The sequence below is a fragment of the Phacochoerus africanus genome, chromosome 16 (genome assembly GCF_016906955.1).
Source record: "Phacochoerus africanus isolate WHEZ1 chromosome 16, ROS_Pafr_v1, whole genome shotgun sequence".
Classification (NCBI taxonomy): Eukaryota; Metazoa; Chordata; class Mammalia; order Artiodactyla; family Suidae; genus Phacochoerus; species Phacochoerus africanus.
Window position 1 is genome coordinate 43,744,891 of NC_062559.1, and position 16,718 is coordinate 43,761,608.

The following is a 16,718-nucleotide window of genomic DNA, read 5'->3' on the forward strand; positions in this document are numbered from 1 at the left end:
ATGAGTCCATTCATCCCCACTGGCTGTGTGTGTCCTTCCCCCGCTGTCTCCCTCACTTTAAGTGTTCATATAGCATCCAAGTTCACACATAAAAACACATGGTGCAATGACAGACTGTGATGTCCTAACCCAGGGCAATAAATGGACTATTCATCTCACCAACGTCTTGGCCCCTGAAGGAGACTTGAAAGGAAAATAAACAAAGTTGTGAGTGGGTGTAGGTGGAACCGTCCACATTTCCTTTTGCAGACAGCACAAGAAAATTAGGCCAGGTGCCCAACGTGTAGGCGCTGGCATTCTTTGCTTCTAGTTTTCCTGCACATAAGACAGGAAACCAGTGCTGGGTCCATGCAGTTTCACACACCAGGTAATGGCTGGGCCAATTCAAAGACCGGAGGTGCTTTTGAGAACCAGTGGTCCCTATAGTTATTTTTGGTGCCGAGGGCACGATCGAGGTCTAAAAGCAGAAGACTTTACAAAGTGGGCACACGGGTACCAAGATCAGTGATGGCTTTGGGGAGGCATCAGTGCTGCCAGTTGCCCGGAAACCTTCTCGTCCCACTCTGGCCCATCTGATGCAGCCTCCTGTCTGCTGTGTCATCGCCTGTCCCAAATATACGCTGCACAGTGAGGACACATTGCCACTCTTTCTCTAGAGAGGGTCCGTGTATATTGGACCTGCCATCAATTAGCTGGTTGGAACTATAGGTTGGAGCAGAGCTGTGTTAGGCTACAGGTTTTCGGACCAAAGAGGTGGCAGTTGTGCTCTTAGCCTTTGTGAGAGAGAGTTCAAGTTGTAGACGATGCTTCGAGCTTCATCAATTAGTAGGCACATGTTTATATGGGAATCTACGTGGTGTACCTGACAATACTGTTTTGGTAAATTTCTTTTTCAAAAATTTTACTTCGTATCATTTGATTCTAGTGCATTAGCTGCATAGAGGTTTGCAACGCATGACCTTTATGGTGGATTGATCTTCTGTCAATATAAAATGACATTCTTTGATTCATGTAATGCTGCATGCCATAAAATGGCCTTTCCAGAGACATGAGACCGTGTCAGCGCCCTGGAGGCACAGGGTGAGGTTGGGGTCCAGTTCTTTTTTTTTTTTTAGGGCCCCTGTGGCTTATGGAGGTTCCTGAGCTAAGGGTCGAACCAGAGCTGCAGCTGCTGGACTGCGCCACAGCCGCAGCAATGCCAGATCCAAGCCACATCTGTGACCTACACCTCAGCTCATGGCAACGCTGGATCCTTTAACTCACCGAGCTGGGCCAGAGGTCAAACCCACGTCCTCATGGATACTAGCTGGGTTCATTACTGCTGAGCCACAACGGGAACTCCAAAATTGACTTTTTTGATATCAGGATTGCTACCTCGGCTTACTTTTAGTTGGTATTTGCTTGGCAAACCTGCCTATACTTTGCTTTTAAATTTTTAAAAATGTGTATTGCCATATATCCTCTATACAGAAATGAGAATGTGTAACTTGATGAATTGGCCCCAGTAACTCCCTGGTGTAACCAGGTCGCAGATCAAGAAATGGGAACATCGCCAGCGCCCCACCCCAAAGGTTCCCGAAGCCCCTTAACCGTCACAGCCCCACCCCAAAGATAAACAATAATCTGACACCTAACACCAAAGATTAGCTTTACCTGCTTCTGTACCTTTTACGCATGAAATCGTACCATTGTACGGCTCCGTGTTTGACTTCTCACATTCAGCATGTTTCTGATGCCATTCGTGGGCGGGCACGTAGAAATGGCACCATCATCCTGATTGCTGAATAGAAATCCATTCTTAACTGCGCCACCAGTTACCCAGTTTACGATCATGTCTCCAGCTTTCGGCCACGGCCCCATTCTGCTGGGAACATTGCTGTACTCGTCTTTGGTGTGCCCACGTGTACGTTTCAGTTTGCTGAACGGGACTGGCATGCTGGATAATTGGCTATGCCGGTGTTCAGGCTGCATGGATGGTGCCAAATCATGTTGCAAAGTGGTCGTACCAATGTCACTCCCAGCAGTAGTGGATTAGAGCTTTGGTTGCTTCCTAGCACCAGGTATTGTCAGACTTTTTACTTCCAGCCATTCCAGTGGCTTTTCTGTGGTATCTCGTGGTTTCAACTTGAGTTTTCCTGATAGCTGATGATATTAAACATCTAGGTTCTCTGTCCTGTTCCCTGGTCTACTTGTTTATATTTGCGCCATGAGCACACTCTCTTAATGGCCTATAATTTAACTTTTTGTGTCTATTTGGTTTAGGCATCTCCTTTATTAGCAGCCTATAACTGCCTTTAGGTTTCTGAATCCACCTCGAAAATAATGTCTTTAAAAAAGAAGTTTTATTAAGCCATTCATAGTTATTGTTATAGCTGATACATATGACCTAGTTTCATGTTTCTATTTTGATTTATTTAATGTTTACTTTCTCCTCATTGGTTAATCTTATTTTTAAAACACCTCAAAACTAAATAATTATAACTATTAAAATCAGTAAGTTCATAAGTATTAATGCCCTTTCAGTCATAACTTTGGCATCAAGTCTGTGGCAGTTTTACCTTGAGCTTTTCTGAACCCTGTAGGTTGGAATCCCTGTGCTTTATACCTTGAATCTTTTTTTTTTTTTGTCTTTTTGTCTTTTTCAGGGCCATACCCACAGCATATGGAGATTCTCAGGCTAGGGGTCTAATCAGAGCTGTAGCTGCCGGCCTATGCCAGAGCCACAGCAATGCCACCACAGCTCATGGCAACGCCGGATCCTTAACCCACTGAGCAAGGCCAGGGATCGAACCTGCAACCTCATGGTTCCTAGTCGGATTTGTTAACCACTGCGCCACAACAGGAACTCCTATAGGATGAATCTTATTTGTGCCTCTGTAACAATCACTTCGCATTGGTGTCATTATTTTGTCCTTTCTCCTGATCCTTCAAGGGATTTCTTCACCTCAGTGATTTGTTGTCCTAAAGCATCGTTTTTACTCTTGATCATATTACCATCAACTTTATTCGCGCTATTGTAATTTTAGTTTTCTAGTGTTTTGGTTAGTCTCTTAGTCTCTGAGCCAGGAATCAGACCCCAAGGGAGGCAATAAAGCCGATTTCTACCTTTTTTTTTTTTTTTTTTCTCCTCTGGCAGGTTGGTCCTGTGTTGCTAGCAAACTTTCTGGGCTTTAAAGGATTAGTGTTTTCGGTCCAGCTTCATGCTGTTCATAAGTTAATGGAAAAATCTTCCCTAGTTATGGCAATAAATTCACTCTCAGTTTTCATTTTTTTTTTCAGCTGTGGGATCTCATATTATCTGTTAAGTAGGATGGATGCTAATAAAGCATTGGGAGAGATTTTCTCTGTTGCCAACAGCCAGGGGTACCTGAACCTCTCCCTCCAGCATCATATATAATACATCATTCTAATATGCTTCTTCACAAATATATTTTTATGTCTTTTTTTGGGGGGGGTCTTTTTTGGGTCACACCTGAGGCATGTGGAAGTTCCCAGGCTAAGGGTTGAATCAGAGCTGTAGCCACTGGCCTCACCACAGCCACAGCAACTCAGAATCCAAGCTGTATCTGTGACCTATGCTGCAGTTTGTGGCAATGCCATATTCTTAATCTAGTGAGTGAGGCTAGGGATCAAACTCACATCCTCATGGATACTAGTCGGGTTCTTAACCTGCTAAACCACAACAGGAACTCCACAAATATTTTTGTAATAAAAATATTTTATATTTAATAAATTACTAGGTTTAATCATTTTAAATTTAATATTTTAAAATAAAATTTAAATGTATTTAAATTTTAATAACTTATTAAATTATTATTAAATTTAATAAATATTTAATAAACTATTTTTTAATATAAACTATAAATTTAGAGGTTTTGTGTTTCTGCCATCTTTCAGCTTTGGATCTTCATTAATTCCTGATTAATTATTCAGGGTCATTCACTCACCCTTGCAGTAGCCTCCTTTATGAGCCAGTCTTGAATCTTCCACTAGATGTAGATTTAGTTCAAGTACACACCCACTGGTGATCCTGGTTTTCTCAATTCCGACCATAAGGTGATTGAATTAAATTTACCTGAAAGATGCTTTACAATGTGAAATCCCATTTTTTAAACTACACTAAAAAAAACAAAAAAAAAAACACAAACCAAACCAGCTTGCAGAAATCGCAGGCACTGGCATTAATAACCTTTCCTTCCTAACAACTTCTTTTCGTTGACTCTGCCCAGAAACAGTTGGCATTGTGACAGTGAAATGCTTGTGCATGTCCAGAGCACACCTGCTCTGAACCTTTTCATTAGTTAGGATGGTGGACTTACTGCATCGGCACTAGATACACTTATTTATTCGACTTTGGACATTGCCACCTCACAAGGCTTCTGTGGAAACAGTGCATGGCTAACATATTAATCCACACTTAGGGGACAAGCAATATCCTGCAGTGGGGGTAAGAGGAATCCTTTAAATTCTCCCAAAAGATAAAAGATATTCTAGAGACATCATTGATTCTAGAAAATGGAAGTTATAACCTACAATCTCTTTTCAGGTACCCGAATGTCTTTTTTTTTTTTTTTGTCTTTTTAGGGCTGCACCTGTGGCATATGGAGGTTCCCAGGCTAAGGGGTCAAATCAGAGCTGCAGCTGTCAGCCTGCACCAGAGTCACAGCCACAGCCACGTGGGATCTGAGCTGTGTCTTCAACCAACACCACAGCTCATGGCAGTGCTGGATCCTTAACCCACTGAGCGAGCCCAGGGATCGAACCCACAACCTCATGGTTCCTAGTCGGATCTGTTTCCATTGCACCATGACGGGAACTCCACAAATTTCATATTGTTTCTCCCACTGTTCTCTTCAAGAAGGGAGACCTTTCTAGGCAGTGTTTTTGTTTACTTATTTAAACCAAAATCAGGCCGTTTCATAGAAAACCACCATAAGAACAATTTTTTTTTGGTCTTTTGTCTTTTTAGGGCCGCACCCATGGCATATGGAAATTCCCAGGCTAGGAGTCAAGCCACTGGCCTACACCACAGCCTCAGCAACTCGGGATCCCCAACCCACTGAGCAAGCCCAGGGATTGAATCCACGTCCTCATGGATACTAGTCAGGTTTGTTAACCACTGAGCCACGACAGGAACTCTCCATCATAAGAATAATATGATGGGTCAACGACTCATCAGATAAAGCCAGAAAGAATATCCACGTACGAATAAAAGAAAACACACCCCAAGTCTGAATATTTTACCTCTGTACTGCTGAGCCCAGGCACGTTGTGACAGTGACATAATTGGTTGACTCTTTGGAGCTGCGTGTGTGGACCTGTGTGTGTATATGTGCAACGTGGCACTGGATGGTAGTGCATTTCTTTCACAGTTTAAATAACTGCCTCCAAAATAAAATAAATTTTAAAATTGTTCAAAGACTTTTTGGTAAAAGAGTTTTAAAGTGTCTCCTCCAAAAAGATTTTTGGAGTTCACCCTGGGAATGATTTTAGCATCAAAGACATTGTTTCCAGCCTGTAAAACACCATTTTTACCCACAACGAAGCAAAGTTTAATCCTCATGGAAGCAGCGTTAGCACAGACCTGTGGTATTTTAGTACCAGAGCTTCTTGGAAATGATCTGGAAGATTTATAAAAAGGTTCTACCCGTGAATTCAGAGGAAGGTGAAACGAAATGTGTTGAACACTCTGGCCAGGCTGCAGTCGCCGTGCATCCTAAATGAGAGGCAGGTGTTGCTCTGGAGCCAGGTGAGACAGTGATCGTAAAACACACACATCTCTGCTTGAAAGTTGCAGGACGCATGACCGTCTCCATCAAAGGTTTGCAGTGATCCTTAGCCAGGCTGCGCAGACACGCACAGGTTGGAATATTTTTAAAACAAAAAAAAAAAGCTGGTGAGGCAACCTTTCAAACAAGAGGCCTCTGTTTTGAGGATCTTTTTAAAAGCAAATGAAAATATAAGGCAGTATAAAGCACACTGAAAAATGGAGCATCGAAGGAAAAGTAGTGCGACACCTATTTAAAAAAAAAATCTGTCAGCAAGGATTGTCACTTTTGAAACAAGACATTGCCAAGTGTTTGCCTCGGGGGGATTTTATAGATTTTCTAGTCCAACCCATGTATCCTTTTCATTTAGGTCACAAACATTGGTACATTCAGCCTTACTCTGCACCAGGCAGAAGAGAAAAGCTGAGGCGTGGAGGTGTGTTAAGTGGTTTTACCAGCATCACACAGAATCTAATAGTTATCTATGTAGGTAACAAATTACCTCCAAATTTAGCAGCTTAAAATGACTTCTTATCTAACCATTGCTGTGCACCCAGAATCTGGCACAGTCTAGCTGCATCCTCTGCTTCAAAGACTCCTCACAAGGCTTCAATCAAGGTATCAGCCAGGGGTGGGGTCTCATCTGAAAGCTTGCATGAGGAAGAGTCAAGCTCCCCAAGCTCAGTTAGATAGTTGTTGGCAGAATCCAGATCCTTAAAGTTGTTGGACTGAAAATTTTAGTTTCTAACTGGTTGTTGGCTGGAAGCCTCCCCTTATCTCTTGCCACATGTACCTCTTCAAGGTGCAGTTTGCTTCATCAAAACCAGCAAGTTCGTATGTGAGTTAATAAGGGGGAAATCATATCTTTTGTAACCTAATCACAAAGTGACCCCCCCCCCATAATCTTTCTCATAGTCTATTGGTTAGAAGCAAGTCATTTGGTCCAGCCAAGGAGAGGGGATTTTTATTAGAACACTAACGGGATGGGATTATATAGAGAATAATTCCAGGAGGTGGGGGTTATTGCAAGCTATCTTAGAAGTTTACCTACCCTACAGAGTAAATGATAAGACTTAAAATATACTATGATGTGTTTTACATCCTACAGACAAAATACTTTAGGTAAATAACAGAGAAGAATCCTTTTCTCTTTTCTGAGCCATGTAGAGTAGTATCTACAGAGAAATCCAATTGATTTCCAAGAAATTTTTAAAAAATCTCATCAGGAGTTCCCGTCGTGGCAAAGCAGAAATGAATCTGACTAGGAACCATAAGGTTGCAGGTTCCATCCCTGGCCTCGCTCGGTGGGTTAAGGATCTGGCATTGCCGTGAGCTGTGGTGTAGGTCGAACATGTGGCTCAGATCTGGCGTTGCTGTGGCTGTGGTGTAGGTGGGCAGCTGTAGCTCTGATTAGACCTCTAGCCTGGGAACCTCCATATGCCGTGGGCGTGGCCCTAAAAAGACAAAAAGACCAAAAACAAAACCCTCATCAATTACTTTGAATGTGAGAAGGTGTTCAGAAAAGTTTCCAGTGCAGCAATCATAACCCAAGGGGCCCTCTTCTTCATTTCCCACTTCAATCCGCTTATATTAGGTGATTATATAATGTATCCGAACTAGGACGCTTTTGATAGTGAAAGGGGACAGGATGACATTAGAAACTGCAGGAGTGACCCAGGACCACTCCTGGTAAAACTGGCCGACTTATATCCACAATGGAAGAACAGCCCTCCTCCAATTTGGAAGCTCAGAGCTTGAGTCGTGAGGAAGGAAAAATAGACATGGAATCCACCTTGGCCATCTATGGGGTTGCAAATCTGTAGCCAGACACCCCTCCCTGCATTGTGCATCTGAGTGGCTTCTCCGGGAGTCTTTTCCTGAAATTGAGTGCCTCTAGAAGAGATTTTTGATGCTTTTCAATTGCTTCCCTTCATTGTCATTTCTCATTCCTTTCTCTGTTAATTTCACGAGCAAATATGAGATGTACCTTGACTCTTTCATGGTTTTGTGATAGCTCTGTTGGCTTTTAGCCTTTTACTTCCTTTTTAGTATTTCCAAATGCAGTTCATACAGGAGAGATGGCAAAGTTTGTCAGTGATTGGTGTTTGGATGAGCAGGTCATTTCTTGCTATAACACTGACAATAGATTTTTCAATGGAAAGTGATAATCCAGTGTTTCATCAAATGCTTACTTAAAAATGAAAATCTGTACCACCACTGTTTATTACTTGTCAATCCCTCTTCCTCTTTTGACACTATGTCATATACTTCCAAGTTAAATTTATAGAACTGACTTAAGTTAACTAAAGGCAACAAACATTTGCGAATATTTGTTGAAACTCATGGAAATACTGCCTGCAAAGTAAGCATTTGTTGGGTCAAAAATGTCTGTCAAAATGCATACTTTCAATGGGAACCAATAGCTGGTAAAACATTTACTTTGTCCGAATCGATGTACTTACTGCTTTAGACGGAGTTCTAAATATGGGAATCATTTCTTTACGCCCAGGGCATCAATTAAAAGTGAGATCAGACAGAGAAAGACAAATAAATGATCTCATTCATATGTGGAATCTAAAAAGAACAAAAACCATGCTCACAGATACAGAGAACAGATTGGTTTTGCCAGAGGTGGCTGTAGGGGTGAGTAAAATGGATGAAAGTGGTCAGAGGTGCAAACCTGCAGTTACAAGATATCTAAGTCCTGGGTTCTCACTCCCCAAAACTAACACAACATATATTCCAGTCAACTATATTCCAGTAAAATTAAATTAAAAAAAAAAGATGTGTAAGTCCTGAGGATGCAATGTACAGCACAGTAACTGTAGTTAAAAAAAAAAAAGGAAAAGAGGTGTAGGACAATTTCTGCTATGAAGGACTTCCAGGAGTACCATATACGCATGACTGAGCTTGTCTTCTGGCGGCTGCTGAGAGGACAAGGCTCCCTCCATTCTAAGCTGTCCATGCGGGGGGGCCCATATTGCTTTCCAGCAACTTAAACAAGAGAAACAGGGCAGCGTTCACAATTCCACCTTCATCCCATTCTGAACATGTCTGCATTTCTCCTTGAACATATATATATATATATATACAATGTATATAAATAATAATACGATGTGATGTGACATGATAAAATCTTTGAAAACTCTACAAAAAACATATCATCCATCACAAATTACTGTCCCATTCCCTGGGGCAACCATGATCAATGATTTCTTATGTTTCCTTCTGGAATTTTCTATGTCTATGCAAACATATAAACATTTGCATATGTTTCTTTTTTTCTTTTTTACACAAAAGGGAGCGTAACCCCCCCCCCAAACTTAACACATTGAAGTTCTTTCCAAGTCAGTGTCTATTTGTTGATCTTCCTTGGTGTACCAAAGAATGCTCCAAGTATTTCACTAATGGATGCACTTCATCCAGTGTGGCCAGTCCTAAACATTTAGATTGCTTTCTATTGTTAAAAACTTGCTGTATATCCACTTGTAAACCTTTAGAAGGATTTATACATTTTTTTCCTGCTAAATATTGCCAAACTCTCTATTTCCCCTCAATCTCCAAATACACAGCTAACTCACAGAGACTAAACATGGCTTTTCCCTACATCTTCCTGTCACCAAACTAGTTCATCATTGCTCTTCTCACAGATGAAAAACATACTTTTTGTTTCTGACTTGATGGTCTTTCTTTTTTTTTCTTTTTAGGGCCATACCTGCAGCATATAGAAGTTCCCAGGCTAGGGGTCACATCGGAGCTACAGCTGCAGGCCTACACCACAGCCATAGGAACACAGGATCCGAGCCGTGTCTTTAACCTACACCACAGCTCACAGCAACACCAGATCCTTAACCACTGAGTGAGGCCAGGGATCAAACCTGTGTCCCTGTGGATACTAGTCGGATTCGTTTCTGCTGCACCACAACAGGAACTCCGATTTTCTTTAATTTTGATGATGGTTAAGTATTTTTTCAAATCCTTGCATTTCGCTTAAACTGCATTTTCTGTGAACAGCATGCTTGCAGATGACTTGCCCATTTTTCTACCAGATTGTTGGGTTTCCCCACTCTGAGATTTGAAATGTTCCATAGCTTTGGGTGGAGTTTTCATAGAGATATATACTCCAAATTTATAGAATATATACCAAATCCCGGATCAAGGGTTCTTGGGAATAATTTAACCACCATAATGTTCTTATATGTGATTTTTATTACCCTTTAGCTGCTATGGCTTTGGGCTTTAAAAAATACACAAGGCCTGTCTTTTACAGAATGGATTTCAATTTTTAATGTCAGCTCTTAAGAAGTCCTCACTCCTATCTTTCCCTTAATGATGTGCTGGCACTCAGCGTCAGCAAATGGCATTTTGTTTCTATGAAAGCATTTAACCCTCTCTGGTCCTGGTTTTCATTGACTTTCAACGTCAGATGCTGTGGTAACAATAAAAGCAATGCCATGTGTCACTTTGAAGTGTTCAGGTTGAAGGTCTCTCAGAGATGCTGATTTTATTGGGCCGATGTGAGGAAGCTTTCTGAAACCAGGGCACGTGTCTCGATTTGGTTAATGCAACTCTTCAGAGAGGCTATGCAAATAGAATATATTTATCCCTTCTTTTGATTTATAGATTGTCTTAAATGTTATGATTTACATTCTGGTTCTGTGTCTCTCCTAATGTTGCTTTCTGAGAAATGCAAAACCTGTGGGGAGAAAGAACTGTATTCCAGGATCTGGCTTTTGAGAGATTTTTCAAATGTACCTCCCATTAGCATCACTGGAGACGGGGCTCCCCCATCCTTCTCACCCCAGCCAAATGCCTGGAGGGTAATGGATTATCTTTCTCTCAGCAGACTCCATGGGAGATGGTCTCAATGGTTTATGCATTCTGGCCGGAAAATACTCCCTGCAGACATGTGGGGAGATGTCTTCCTGAGTTCTCTAGCAGAGGTCCATGGGGATTGAATCTGGCTCACAAAGTGTAAACCCCATGTACTGTAAGAAGAAGATCAAGGGCAGCATTGGCACTAAGTGGTTGTTCAAAAGTTTCCAACTGTTCTAACTTTTCAAAAACAGAGAGTGAGTTTTTGTTGCTTTAGCCTTAGGGAATACTGGAAGGTGTCTTTAAACACCCACTCAAAATGCCCAGATTTTAGGAGGAGGAAAGAAAGCTATAATGGGAACAAAGCTATTGGTTTCACATTTGGATAAGAAACCAGAAAGGCAGGAAAAAAAAAATGCAAAATCTTTTAGAGCAGACTTTTATGTTTGTCTGTGTAGAAGGCATTTTCAAATTGAAAGCCAAACAACGGGTAACCAAAAAATTATGTGGTAGCTCCAAAATAGTTCCTTGACGTGTAATTGTGTTGCGTGAGAGCTTAGGTATCTATAGCATCTTTTGTGATGAAGCAAGGGGTAAGCTTACTAAATGAATAATGCGCTTTTGGAAAGTCAGCAAGAAAAATCTTTGAGTGCAATCCAAAGAAACAAAAGAGCTTTCTTTAAAAAAAAAAAAAAATCGTCAGGGTGGAGTTGTTTCTGTATTTCAGATCCTGGATCGGGAATTTTGGAAGATTGATGCCATTACCCAGCGCACACTCAACCAGCGCAACTTCATCACGTAATGTTTTTCTGGTTGTTCCAGAGAGCTTAAAGGACAAAAGGTTAGCAAACACTTAAATTACCAGTCACATTAAGCTTTTGTTTTGTGGTTCTTGGGCTCCAGGGAGGCCTACAATTTTGGATTTGAGTTGATAAAAGGCAGATTCAGGGAATTATTTATTTTGCTCTTTTTCCATCTGGGCTTCCACATTAATTGAATGGATTCATTTGGTGCCATTTTCGTTCCCCTTAGAATTTTGGTCATGAAAATTAAGAATCGTAACTCTAATATCTCACACAGTCTGTGAGTAATGGCAGGATGCTTTATTGCACTGACCTTTCCAGTTTTCTAAGTTTTGATTTGCTGAGTTCTTTCCTCCTCTTTCTTGCAGTTTACTTATTATGATTATTAATGAGGAAGCAGAAAAAATGACCATTCAGTCAAACTTTAGGCAGTGGGACCTAATAAATAGTTTCTGTCTAAGATCTAACATTTGTCCCTAAATACAGTAATTATTAGGTTGCCTGATGATGTGCTGAATTTTACAAGGCTCTTATTAGGGAAAGAAAAAGAACATAATAAATCCACTAATGTGGGTAATGACTGGTATGGAAATTGAAAATGGTTCAAAATTAACCCACTCCTTTTTTCCATCTTCTAAATGCCCCCTGGGTCTTAATATTATTCATCATATAAGTACACTTGCTTTTCTCTCATTTCAATTAGTTTTGCATTGCCAAGAAGCTCCAGAATTATTTGCAATTAAGTGCTATCGGGCCTACCCAAGCACTGCCAACAAATTAAACAGAATCAAAGGAAAAATATAACAAACCTGCATTAGCCAATTGATTCTAAAACTGGACTGTTAGCCCTTTGTGTCTTACTCATTGTTAGTTCCCTGGCACTCTGAAAAACACTGGAACTGAGAGGCACCAGTGGAAGCTCTTAGCATTATCACTGGGTACTCAGTAACGACTGCTGAAGGGTTGAATAGCATAGTTTCCTCTTTGGGCTTTCTTACTTTTATGTGGCAAGATAATCTTATATTAACTATAAGACTTTCTATTTGTCTTTTAGAGAAGCCAAAAGACAAAGGGTGAATGAGGGGGCATGATGAAGATTGAGGCAGGGAGAGTATAAAGGAATGTTTTATATTTTGTGGATTAAAGAATATTTGAGGTATGGTTTTCACTCTGCAGTGCTACTGTCAAAATTTCAGGTTGTATAAAACATTGCATTTATAAAATACATCTTTGGAATAAATTCCGTGTCATTCACAAATGTAATTATTTGTTGAGGATAAAACTTTAAAAAATAGACTGAGAAAAAGACCTTAATGTCACCCCAAATCTCCTCCTTGTAGCTCCTGTTGGTGTTTGAAATTTTTTAAAAGCTTAATTGAAATCAGGGCGAGGTAGGGGGAAAAGTGAAACTCAGCTAGGACCAAATACCAGTTCTAGCAAACAAAATAAAAGCAATAAATGAAACAACAATCAACCAACCAACCAAAACCCCACCAAACCTTTAGCTAGGAAGTTGATCAACCTAACAAAGATTATCTACCAGAAAACAAGAGCTAACATGACACTGAACACTGAAACATTGGAAGTATTCCTATTAAAATTGGAAAAAAGAAAAAGATGTCCATTATTACCATAGAATTCAACACTGTATTAGAGAGTTTACCAATGTAGTAAGACAAGAAAAAGAAATTAGAAGTAAGGATAGAACACGAGGAAGAAATAAAATTGTCATTATTGGCAGATATGATTGTTATTATGGGCTGATTTGTGCCCCTCCCTTGAATATATATGTTTAAGTTCTAATCCCCAGGATGTACATAATTATATTTGGAGATAAGGCCTTTAAAGAGGTAAGTTAAAATGAGGTTCTTAGGGTGGGCCCTAATCTAATATGACTGGTATCCTTGTAAGAACAGGAAATTTAGACACGTGGAGTCACTGAAATATGTGCAGAGGAAGGTGTGCCCACGTGAGAACACAGTGGGGAAGGCAGCTCTATGCAAGCCAAGGAGAGAGGCCTCAAATAACCAAGCCTGTTGAACATCTTTATCTCAGATACCTGGTTTCCAGGACTGTGAGAAAATTAATCTCTGTTTAAACTACCCATTCTGTGGTATTCGTTGTGCTGGCAGACTTAGCAAACTAATACACATCTACTTTAAAATGCAAGTGAGGGGTTCCCATGGTGGCTCAGTGGTAACAAACCGGACTAGTATCCATGAGGATGTGAGTTTGATCCCTGGCCCCGCTCAGTGAGTTAAGGGATCAGCATTGTCGCAAGCTGTGGTGTGGGTTGAAGATGTGGCTCAGATCTGGTGTTGCTGTGGCTGTGGCCGTAGGCCAGCAGCTGTAGCTCTGATTCGATTTCGATCCCTAGCCTGGGACCCTCCCTATGCTGCCCTGCAGCCCTAAAAAGAAAAAGAAAAAAGATGCAAGTGAATCAAATAAGGTCAAGAAAATGAGCAGAGAGTAATCAATGTGTAAACATCACTTGTGCCTTTATATTCTATTGTACTGGGGGGAAATATCCAATTCAAAATACCAACTTGAAACATGAAATGAATACTAAGTATAAGTACAACCCCATCTATGCAAGATTTCTAAAAAGAAGATGATAAAATTTTACTGAAATACATTGAAAAAAACTTAAGTATACAAAAATGTACCATGTTCCTGAATAGGAAAAGTCACTTGTAAAAATGACAATGCTGCCCCCAAATTAATCTGAAAATTCAGTGTCATTCCAATGAAATTTCCATCAGGATGTTTTTTATGAGGCTTAGTAGGATGATTTTTAAAAGTTAGAAGAGAAAATTTGAAGGAAATGAACAATTTTTGAGAAATTAGAAAAAAGCAATCTTTTCCTATTAGCTATCAACATATCATAAAGATATAGTAATTAAATCAATGGGTATTTGTTTAGCAAGGCTAGGTCAAAGGAGCAGAGTAGAAAGCATGCATGTGTACACTGGAATTTTTCAAATCTTCACATGAAGAGAGAAAGTATGTCCATTTAGTAAATAGTGCTGAGGTAGTCCACTTGCCGTTTGGAAAACAATAAAGCTAGGCTTCCACTTGGCACCAGGAATTTAGATTTAGTAAGGAAATGGAAATGGGACTAGGATGGAGGGAAAGGTAGTAGATAAAGGATGAATTTTCTGTTTTGCTTTGTATATGTATTTCTATTTGCTTGAATATTTTCTAATTAGAATGAATTTAAAAATTACTTAATAAACTACAAAATTACTTAATAACTTCATAGGCACATACTCATACACAAAAGGAAATCTTGAGTTTGGGGTTGAACAAAACAAAATGTATAACTAACACTGCTGGATATTTTCAAAATTCGCCCCTCTGCAAGAGCAGCCCTAATTCAGTTTCTTCCCTCCCTGCTGTTTGCTTTCATGGAGAATGTGGATGGATGCTCTGAACACCCGGCAGAATGATGTTAAAGTGTAAAATTAAAAGGTGCTAGAGAGAGCACCTTCCAGCTTTTTCTAAGGAGGCATCACTGGGTAGATGGTGGAAGAGAGGGAGTGCTGGCAAGACAAGGCTCTGGTGAGGGAGGGGGAATCGCTGTCTTTCTGGTTACCTTCCACCTACCCCTGCCCTGTGATTCCAGGAGCTGTGAGTGAGGAGACAGGGGCAGCAGCAGGCCCTGAGGCTTAAATTAAGCCCCACTTGTCCAGAAGCTCTCTCTGAACAGCAGGAAATTAAGCTGGTGATCTGGGAACCCTAGCCTGGCAAAACTTCAATCCCGGGAGTTCTCGTTGTGACTCAGTGGGTTATGAACCCCACTAGTATCCAGGAGGATGTAGTTTGATCCCTGGCATCCCTCAGTGGGTTAAGGATCCGGGGTTGCCGTGAGCTGCAGTGTAGGTTTCAGATGAGGCTTGGATCTGATGTTGCTGTGGCCGTGGTATAGGCCAGCAGCTGCAGCTCTGATTCAATCCCTACCCTGGGAACTTCCATAAGCAGTGGGCGCAGCCATAGAAAGCAAAAACAAACAAAACCCCGAAACTTCAACCCATATCTTCCACAGCCTGAATGTGTACTGTCTCCCTCAAAAGAGCTTAGATCTTAGTAGTCCATTCAGTCATTATCAGATATGCCATAGTTAACTAAGAGCAAAAAGAAATGGCTTACTCAATCAAGTGTGGCTTTTAAGGCTACCGCTTATTCAGCTAAGATTTCTGTTCTCCTAATTCCAAAGAGTTTTCTTCCCATAGAAGCTGCCACAGGGAGGCGTATAGTTGGGGAGGAAAGCCATGAAAGCTTCATGTCAACACAAGATGAAGATGTTCAGGAGATAGACAGTCAATTTGCAGCCAACATTTAACATGGCGCGTAATAGGGTCAGGATTGGGCAGCTGTCTGAGGGAGGTGGGGTTTGAACTGTGATTTCAGGGACAGGGTGAGGTGGCCAGGAGTTGTACTGAAATCATCAGAAGGAGGGAGGTTGTTCCTGGTGTAAGGGAAAGAGGAACAAAAAGGCTTGGGGTTTGAGAGTGGGTGCCCTGTGGGAAGGATGTGAACATGGAGAGAAGGGTTAAGTTGGGGAAAAGTAGGGCTGCAGATAGAAATTACATGCGACTTGGGCTGATTTTCTAATATTTCTGCCCCCTTTTCTCCATATGAAAGTATCATATAATATACTGATCACCCATCTTAAAAGCAGTGTGAGAATTCATAAATTCAATCTGTAATGGATTGTGAAATATCAAAACTTTTATTTATATTTTAAGCATTTTTTAAATATATTGAGGAAATGCTTTCTACCAGTTTTTCAGTTGTCTTTTGGATTTTTAAAAATTGTATTTTGTTTGTTTTGTGATGCAAAACCTTTAAATTATTATTAGTCAAAATTTATTTTCCATCTCTTCTTTGTAATACCTCTGGAGCTTGGGTCATTGTTAGGAAGCCTCTCTTACATTATGTCTAAAGAAGAATTGACCCATATAAACATCTAGAACTTTATAGTCTCATTTCTTTTCCTTTATATCTGTAGACCATTTGGAGTTTATTCTCATACATAATGTGAGATGTGGATTTAATTTTATCTTCTTCCAAATGGCTACTCGGTTGTCCAACATTATTTATTTTAAAATCCATCTTTACTCCAGTGGTTTCAAATAACATCCTTATCATGTATTAAATTTTCATATGTTTTTGAATTTATTTCTGAATTTTCTATTCTATCCTATTGGCCATATGCCAGTACCACACTGTTTTAATTATAGAGACTTTATAGTATGTTTTAGTGTCTGCTAGTTCCCCCTCATAAATATTTATTTTCAGTATTCCCTGGCTATTCCTGCATGTTTGTTTT

At 40.4% G+C, this 16,718-nt stretch overlaps 1 protein-coding gene across 2 annotated transcripts in view; it reads left to right on the forward strand.

Moving 5' to 3' along the window:
• Window positions 1–16,718, forward strand: part of TRIL (TLR4 interactor with leucine rich repeats) — a 129,123-nt gene that overhangs the window by 41,301 nt on the left and 71,104 nt on the right. Inside the window, exon 3 of one of the 2 annotated variants that reach the window (XM_047763728.1) lies at window positions 11,311–11,418. The exons of the other annotated variant lie outside the window; for it this stretch is intronic. The gene's annotated coding sequence lies outside the window, so the exon portion shown is untranslated. Of the gene's footprint in view, window positions 1–11,310; window positions 11,419–16,718 lie in introns of those variants that run through there. 2 annotated transcript variants of the gene reach the window in all.